Genomic DNA, 5,939 nt, shown 5'->3' with positions numbered 1-5,939 from the left:
CACTATATGCGGCGCACTTGGCTTTATTATGTGTAACGTTGGATGTTGAAGAAGTAGCCCGGACGCAGCGGCGGTGACTCGGTTTACCTGAGCCGCCTCGCCTCCCCCCCCCCCCGAGAGCGAGAGAGAGAGAAAAAAAAAGCTTTTGTGTTTTCGCACCCCGCAGTCCTGGTGCGCATGCGCAGCCGCTACCTCCTTCGCTGGGCTCCGCTGACAGCCACCGCCGCGCAGCTGGCATCCGCTCCACGTTGCTCTCTGTCCGGATACGAGCCGAACCGAGCCGAAAACGGGACTTATCTGTCTTTCCTCCTTCTTTCCTCTTCCGCCGGGACGACTGCGAGAGAAGCGTGCTTTCGGAGCGTCGGGGGACGTGGAGCGATCCGACCTTCTTTCCTTCCCACCCGGTAAGTGTTGCGGTCGCAGGACAGTTTCGGCTGCGGAGGAAAGCGGATGAATGAGCCGGGGCAGTCCGTCCCGCGGGGCTGGAGCAACTTCGCACGCCCGCCGAGCCGCGTGTTCACCCCGCCGGGCACGCTCACTTCGGATCCGCGCGCGCGGGGGGGGGGGGACGCGGTTCTCCGGGTCGTTGCTCAAACGTCCGTTTTAACGAGTCGTCTCAAGTCCCCCCCCCCCCCCCCAAGGCCGCCGAGTCACCTGCAGCGCTCCAGAGTCAAGTGCGGCCGCTGACCGGCCGGGGCGGGAGGTGCTGGCGTGCTCCCCGACGGAAACCGAGCGCGACTTTTAGCCAAATTAATCCCGTGCCGCCCCCCCCCCCCCCACACACACACACACGCATACACACGCACGCCGGGGATAATCTGCTCAACACCGTAGTACATTGTGGCTTCGCTAAGCGTGGCCTAAATTGACCCCGGATTCCTAGTAAACAAAACAAGTTTGTTGTTTTTTTTGTTTTGTTTTGTTTTCCCGAGTGGGTTATAAACCACTGAAACTACCCCCACCACCACACCACACCCCCCCCCACACACACACTCCGACTGGCGCGCGGCGGTTAACGCCGAGCACGCGCTGGCTATCTGAATATTTTATCAGCGGCCGTGTCGTCTTTCCTTCCCTTTATCCGAAGAAGAAACAAGGGACTCTCGTCAGCTAAACGGGAGAAACGCATAAAAACTGGCTTTACTAAGGGGGTATTCAGCCGTGTACCCTATAGCGAGAGAGAGTGCGCATATATATATATATATAATATGTATAATCTCAGTATCAGTAAGACAAGGCCAGCTCTGCATGCATACATATATATATATATATGTATGTGTGTATGTATAATCTCAGCATCAGTAAAACAAGGCCAGCCCTGCATGCCCCCCTTACTTCACGGTGTATACGCCGTGCTGAGTGAGAACTGACCCTGTCACTAGACTACAGACCCACCATGTGCACGGTTGCTGTCAGCAACCACTGCTCTGCACACACGCATCCCACTGAGGTATTGATTACAGTATTCCAACCAGCGTGTGAAACTAACGCAACAGGAAATACTGTGAAGACACTGTGGTGATTTGACTCCCAGTATCTCAGTGGACTCAAGTCGCCAGTGCGTTTACGTGATGTCAGAAAAGTGGATGTATTGTGTTTGTCCGACTGAAACTGCACTTTTGGACTACGTGCGAGTCCGGCTGAAGTCGTACTACGCTTCTGGGAGTGCGACTAACACAACGCGGTCGGGGATGGATTTACTCCGGCATGTGTAACGCTTCAATCGGCCCCGAACTGGCCTGGGCGTTCTGCGCATGCGCCGTACTTCTCGCGGCGGTCTCTCACCCCGGAAGCGGAACAGCGTCGTCTCAACATGGCGAGTGCTAGCGCGAGAACCACGCATTTCCGGACAGGCGAGGAGACAAACTTCATGTTGTGTCACCTACAGGAGGTGGATATCCTGAAGTACGTGGCTTGCTAACTTGTTTGTCGCTTGTTTGGTATGTGACGCAATAGATCAGCCGGAAGAAGGTCCAATAGCAACCAGCTGAAAGGGGGCATATCGCCACCTACCGTACCGGGGTGGGACATACTTCCTTCGATACATCGGTTCTCCCCCGGTTCTTGTGTACTGGGACCACGACAGTGGTGTAGTTACGTGGCCTAACGGAGCTCCAACCGGAGCTGGACTGTGCATGTAAACGCAGTGACTGGTCATCCAGTCTCTTCTCTCTGTTTGGCCACGTTTCATCCACATCACTGTTGTCAGTGTACTGCTGTTTTTAGTATTTTGCATGTGACAATTTGTGCAAAGAACATGTAAAAAGGCGTAAGGCAAAAATGTGCCTTACGTTTGCATTCTGTGTGAGAAATTGCGTCGTGTTACGGGGAAATGAGTTGATGGTGTGGTGTTTTGACAGACTGTTTAGAGAATATAGATCATCTTTTGTGGATCGCATTTAAGCAATTGAGACACTAATCAAGTGAAATTAGCTTGAGTGGTGTTGGAAAGAAAACCTGCATACACATGGACCTCCATGGCACATGGTGGGATAGCAGCTGCTCTGCTTGTTATATAGCTTTGTATTGTCTCAAAACGTGGTTCAGTACCAGCTGTGCTTTTAACTCACATTTTCTTATGAGTTGAGAGACAACAACCTTGTGTGCAACCATAGGTTAACAGGTTGATGCTGCAAACCTGACATAAACAGCCATGTGCCATAGAGTCTCAAGAGCATGCAGCTTTCCCCTCCAGCCGATCACTTCACCGGGTGATTTTAAGGGGTAGTCTGTCCTCTTTCGTTGAAGGAGAGCTAACTGACCTGGTGTAGTGAGAGGTAGGGAGGAAAAAAGCTATCTTGTGGCACTTATGGCACATGGTTGCTTATGTCTGCTGCAAGCCAAAGGCAGCTCCGGGTGGAGCTGACGGCTTTTACGTCATCTCCACGTTTAACTAAACCCGAATCTTGTCGGCGGCTACGGTTCACATTTCAGCTGGGCCCGGTGACACAAGACTGCAGAGTAAGCAGGATGCACCGCCCCAGGGGCAGACAGGGGCAGATGGGGGGCCAGGTGGTTCCTCCGGGGCCCACACAGTGTAAATAGAAATGGTAACCTGAGCCGGATTTCTCCCAGAGACCAGCCAGTAAAGAGTGTTAACGGGGATGGAGCCTTCCTCTTGTAAATGGGGATCAGGTGTGTGACATTTTGTTTTCAATTACTGTCACGGATCCTGTGTTTATGGAATACACAAATGTTTTCTAATCGTAAATCTTCAAAAAGAAAAAGACGTGGACCCGCAATTTTAATAAGCAGTGCTTTAGTTCTGTCCCGCGGCTTTGTTCATACTGTAGTTCAGTGGTTCTCAATCAGGTCCTCGGGTACCACCGGTCCTGCTGGTTTTCTGTTCTACAAGGTAGTTCATTATTTCACCTGTTGTTCCAGGTGTAAAACCTCCCGGATTTGAGACTGGATCAACCCCATGTAATAAACCACCTGGTAGACTAGAAAACCAGGGCTGTGTCTGAACACCAGTACTGCAGTCATTATACATACTGTGTAGTACCCATACTTGGCATACTTCATTACAATCTTCATAATATGAAAAAATATCATGTGCTTAATTGCCAGAATGTATAATATTTGCACCAAAAAAGAAGCTTAACGAATCGAATGGATACTAGTTCAGAGGAAAATTGCGATTTTGCGTGGTTACCATGGAGATAAGGGTTGCATAAGCTGTATCCACTTGCCATCACTTCTGCTGGTTGGGGGAGGATAGTATGATAGATGCATACTAAAAACATTTTAATGGATAGTATGTACTACACAGTATTTAGTACTATGAGCACTCAGTATACTCTATTAGTATGTAGTCCGTAGTAGTGTCCTGACACAGCCCAACAATGCTGGTTACACCTGAGGACCTGATTGAGGACCAGTGCTGTAGGTAATCTTGTTCAGATGCGGATCTCTCTGCACAGCTTGAACGTTTCCAAACCCACAAAACCTTTAAGCTCCAAAGGGCTCGGTGTGGAAAGATATCCCAGTTTCCCGGAACGAAACCGTCGCTGTTCTGGGTCACTCCTGGCAGCGCCAGGTTGACTTTCGGTCACAACAGTTTCCGTACAGATTCAGTATTGAAGATTTAATTTATTGTCGTTTCATTATGCGCCTGCGTACATAAATAAAGACGAAATGCTGTTTCTCCCAGCCCACAGCGGTGCAACAGAAAGGATTAAAAAAAAAAAAATCTAAACATTCCCTTAAAACGGTACCACTAGAGACATGTAGAGACAGAGAGAGCAAGCCGAAACAGCACAAACGGTTAACAGCACGTCCATTCAAGTGCAACACAGTACGGTCAAGTGCCATTTCAGTTCAGTGTTGACAGCTGGTGTCTGTCAACCAGTGGCGGCTGGCCAGTACAGGGCGCTGGGGCGCCGCCCCCTTCAGATATCCAGAGATGAGAATCTACTTAAACATGTTAAGTATAATTTAGTTGTATGATGCAAATGATGATGAAATAAAAGTGTGCTCAGTCTGTGAGCGCCTGTCAGCAGCATTAAGTACTGGTTCCAAATGGTGTTTGGATGGTTTCTGTCTGAATACTTATACTTCCTGGGTGAGGGGCGCCGGCCCAACCAGACCTTATGTAAGCCCTCGAACCTGTGGCGAGCAGGTGACCTGAGGCTGCTGTCTGATTGGTCTCTTCAGATTTTCCAGGGGGCGCAGTTCTGTGCTGCCCCAGACACCCCCACTTTTATCGGCAGTGAATTGGTGTTTTAATGTTTTTCGATCTAATGTGATTGGACAATTCTCGTGGCTGTCAATCATGTTCACACCCACCACGACGCCTCGTCTCGACTGTCAATCATCCACCGTCTACGACCCCTGATAAAATCTATAGGCTACACTGTCCTTCTTAATAACTCCGTGGGTGTGTGGACATTAAAGCAGCTGTCAGGTGTGCTGCGCCAAGGTAGATTGCCCCCCCCCCCAAAAAAAATGTTAGCACCAGCCGCCACTGCTGTCAATGAGTGACCAGCACTGATTGGGGGGGTGGGGGTAGGGTTAGAGGGTAGGTGGTGGTGGTGTGGGCACAGTTTGTTAACGATCCCGACTGCTTGTGGGTAGGAGCTATTTAGCAGGGAAGGTCTTCAGGAGACGGTCTTCCTCTGACGTGCCTTATTATTCAGCAGGTGAAGGAATTGATCGTTGCCGGGGTCAACCGGGCTCCAAATCTCATACGCCTACTTTACCCCGTCGGGCAGTTGTGTTTTGTGAAGTATTTACCAAAAGGCAGCTTTGTCCGGGCTCATAAACAGTGAACATACGTGAGCATATCTACTGTACACCTGTGTGTTTATTTATATGTATATATGTATATATATATGTATATATATGTGTATATATGTATATATATATATATATGTACACACACACACACAGTGCTCGGTAGTATCAACCACTGGTAGTGATGAACATCCTCAGTATAGCAGTTACCTCTCATGTCATCATACCTGAAAACAAAAACAATCTCACGCCCCCCTCCCCCTCCCCCCTCTGTTCTTTTCAGTTCTGTCAAAGCAGCTTAGGACGTCGGGGTTCTGTTGACGTGGCCCGGGTGGTGCTGTGGTTGGTGGCGGGGGACGTGACCGCGTTTCACTCGGTCCTGTTTACTGTGAGGGTAAAACCTGTGAAAGCCGAGCGGAGGTATTAGCCGAGCCGTCCTTCACCTCCCATTTCAGCTCGGCCCCCCCACCCCCCCAACCCCCACCCCACCCCCGCCGCTGCCTCAGCGCCGGGCGGGGAGGGCTGCTTCAATCAAGAGCAGAGCACACTGTAAAGCCCAGGAAGTAGCCTCGTTTTAGAGGAACACCTACGTCAACCAAACTGGAATCTCACGCTAGCTGGCCGTCAAAGACTCTGCCCGTCTGGAAATGATTTAATTTTTTTTTTAATGAGTGTCCCAGAGGGCTTCTTGTCTCTGCAGGTTG

General features: G+C 50.2%; 1 protein-coding gene across 1 annotated transcript in view; it reads left to right on the top strand.

The window, feature by feature from the left end:
* The first annotated feature begins 240 nt into the window (after positions 1 to 240).
* The window catches only part of LOC130113390 (spermatid perinuclear RNA-binding protein-like), a 117,228-nt gene continuing 111,529 nt past the window's right edge, over positions 241 to 5,939 (top strand). The window contains 1 exon segment of the mRNA XM_056280983.1: positions 241 to 404. The gene's annotated coding sequence lies outside the window, so the exon portion shown is untranslated.

The sequence above is a fragment of the Lampris incognitus genome, chromosome 1 (genome assembly GCF_029633865.1).
Source record: "Lampris incognitus isolate fLamInc1 chromosome 1, fLamInc1.hap2, whole genome shotgun sequence".
NCBI lineage: Eukaryota > Metazoa > Chordata > Actinopteri > Lampriformes > Lampridae > Lampris > Lampris incognitus.
This window is presented reverse-complemented; position numbering and strand designations above follow the sequence as displayed.